Genomic DNA, 3,227 nt, shown 5'->3' with positions numbered 1-3,227 from the left:
TGGAATCTTCGGGTCCTCTACTATGTCAAGTACCACAAAATTTGTGGGAATTATGATCCCACCAACTTCTACCGGCACATCCTTTATAATACCCATAAGATACCTGCAAGAATGATCAACTAATTGTAGTGCCATGGTAGTAAGTTTAAAGTTTTTGAGACCTAACTTATTACAAACTGAATATGGAATGAGACTAACACTTGCCCCCAAATCACAAAAAGCTTTTTCTATAAATTTAGCTCCTATATTGCAAGGAATATTAAAGCTTCCTGGATCTTTAAGCTTCAGGGAAATGTTCTTCTCGAATAAAGCGTTACATTACTCGGTAAGTGCTATGGTCTCTATGTCTCCCCTTCTTCTTTTATTTGACATGATGTCCTTCAGAAATTTGGCAAATTTTGGCATTTGAAGAATTGTGTCAATCAAAGGAACTTCAACACAAATTTCTCTAACTTTTTCCAAAAATCTACCAAACTCTTCATCTTTTTTCAGCATAACTAATCTTTGAGGAAAAGGGACTACTTGGCTTTGAGGGTTAAGTGGAAAAGTCTCTTCAACCTTATTGGCACTCTCCTCTTCTTATTGAATTTGAATGGGTTCAAGTGCTGGAGGAGAGAGCTCTTCTTCAATTTTCATCCCTTTTGGAGTAGTCACTTGAGGATCTCCCAAGGTCCGTCCGCTCTTAAGCTCAATTTGATTACAATGCTCCATTGGGTTGACATCAGGTTTTCCAAGAAATTGTCCTGGTGCTCTTGAAGATGATGAAGCTAACTGGGCAATTTTGCTATCTTGAATCTTTTGATTCTTGTCAGAATTATCCGTTCTCTGAGTTAGCTTTAAATTATCTTGCTTCATTTCATTTTGATTGGAAATAATTTCCTCAAGCATTTTCTCAATTTTAGAAAACCGATAGCCCTGAGAAGATTGTTGTTGTTGAAAATTTTATTGGCCAGACTGGAAACTCGATCTAACTCCCATGGATGATCCTTGTTCTAGATTATTTCTATAGGAGAAATTAGGATGATTTTTCCACCCATGGTTGTATGTGTTGGAGTATGGATTATTCTGTCTCTGATTGAAACTCATGATAGCATCACATTGCTCTAATTGATTGATTTGTGCAGAAATAGCTCCCAAAGGATGTGAGTCTTGAGAATGTTCAGAACTTCCACAAGTTTCACAAGCACATACTATGGCATTGACCGTGTTAGAATTTGTTCCCATATTTTCTAACTTCTTAGTAAGAGTATCCAGTTTTGCAGTCATTAAAGTAACTGCATCCACATCAAACTTTCCTGATACCTTTGTTGGGTTTGAATAAGAATAGCCTCCACTTCTTTCTGTTGTCCATTGATGATGTTTGTGTGCTACACTTTCAATTATATCTTCAGCCTCATCTAAGCTTTTATTCATGAGTGCCCCTCCAGCTGCAGAATCTAGGGACACTTTAGTATGATAATTGATGTCATTATAAAATGTGTGCAACACCAACCATTTCTCCAACCCATGATGTGGGCATTGTCTGAGCATATTATTGTATCTATCTCATGCTTCAAATAAAGATTCTGAGTTAGATTGTCTGAAGCTTGCAATAGGATTTCTCATATGAGTTGTCTTGCTTGGAGGATAGAACTTGTCTAAGAATTACTGCTCACATTGCTCCAAAGTGATAATGCTATTTGGAGGTAATGAATTCAGTCATTGTTTAGCTCTATCAGATAGAGAAAACCCAAGCAATAATAGTCTCACTGCTTCAGAAGGTACACTATTTATCTTCATGGTACCACATATTTCATAGAAAACCTCTAAGTGTTGATTAGTATCTTTATGCGGCCCTCAACCAAACTGATTTTGTTGAACCATATTTATTATCACAGGCTTAATCTCAAAATTATTAGCTTCAACAGAGGGGCTTGTAATGCTTGAACGGAACCCTCTAGCATAAGGTGTTGCATAATCCTTAAGTGGTTTATTTACCATTTTTGAATGTTCTTGTTCTTCTTGTTGTCTTTGTGAGATTTTCCTTCTATGAAAGATTCTATCAATTTCAGAATCAAGAGAAAGTAAATCTCCTGCAAAGTTAGATCTTCGTATACAAGAACAAGATTAAAGAATTTGATTCACAAATAAAAAGAATAAAGAATGCAAAGAAAAATTTCAAAACAAAATTAGAAAACTAGATACAAGTTAGATGTAAGAAAAGAATAGAAAAGAAAAGTTTAGTCTAACTCAAATGATAATCTTTAATGTTATAGACGCAGTCCCCGGCAACGAAGCTAAAAACTTGTTACGTCACCGCATGTGTACGGTTACGCCGTTAGTAATAAAAGAATATCTAATCCATAGGGGTTGATTATAACCACTAAAGATGTCTCAAAGCAAATTAGATAAACAATGGATCAAAGAATTATATGATCTAAGTACCAATTAGAAAATAGAAATAAAAGGAAAATGCAGAAAACTAGGTTTAATGAAGGTTCTAGGAGTTTTGGTTTCTTTGTGATACTCGTCAAAGTAATATGATCTACCAATCCTTATCCTCAATTGCAATGTATTTGTAAGAAGTCACCGGTTATTTCCTGCAGAAAACACTGGTCAAGGGACTCTTATCTACATCTAAAGCAATCAAATAGTTATGACTCCTATGAAGTCCGTTAGCGGGGCAACCCTGTCACGACACCCCTCGGTCATTCAACATAGAAATGCATCACTAATCAATTTACATCAAGATATAGAATTTAGTTCATCTATAACCCACTTCTTTGTAGGTTCTTGCTCCACCCTTCAAGATGATCCCCTAAATGTCCGTTAACAAGACAGCCTTGTCACAACACCCCTCGGTCATACAATCTAGAGAATTACTTTACAAGATTTCACAAGAAATACAAACAATCAATCAAGAATGGTAATTAGATTCAAAACACAACAATCCACTCAAGATTGAATTGATACAAAACATAACAATGTCATTGAATCAAGAAGATGGCAAATCCTTGAAATCTTATATCAGTTCACATCACAAATACTCCCTCCATCCTAGAACAAGGAGATTTACTCCATGATACAAAAGAAAGAACCAAAGACAAGGAAATCGTAAACATTTCGATCCAATTCAAGATGATAGAAAAGAAATGCTTAGCTAAAGACGATGAGTGATCTTCGGAACCAATCCTTGCTACCGGAGACGAATCTTGGATGGAAACGTCGACAAGATGTGGAAGAAAGCC

General features: G+C 35.9%; 1 non-coding gene across 1 annotated transcript; it reads left to right on the top strand.

Moving 5' to 3' along the window:
• Nucleotides 1-1,501: 1,501 nt before the first annotated feature.
• Nucleotides 1,502-1,607, top strand: LOC122018283. Its single transcript, XR_006121704.1, has one exon. It is a non-coding gene; the product is annotated as a small nucleolar RNA R71 (small nucleolar RNA).
• The last annotated feature ends 1,620 nt before the right edge of the window (nucleotides 1,608-3,227 follow it).

Source organism: Zingiber officinale, chromosome 8B (genome assembly GCF_018446385.1).
Source record: "Zingiber officinale cultivar Zhangliang chromosome 8B, Zo_v1.1, whole genome shotgun sequence".
NCBI classification, from domain to species: Eukaryota; Viridiplantae; Streptophyta; class Magnoliopsida; order Zingiberales; family Zingiberaceae; genus Zingiber; species Zingiber officinale.
Note: the sequence above shows the minus strand (reverse complement) of the source record. Positions and strands in the feature narration are given on the sequence as shown.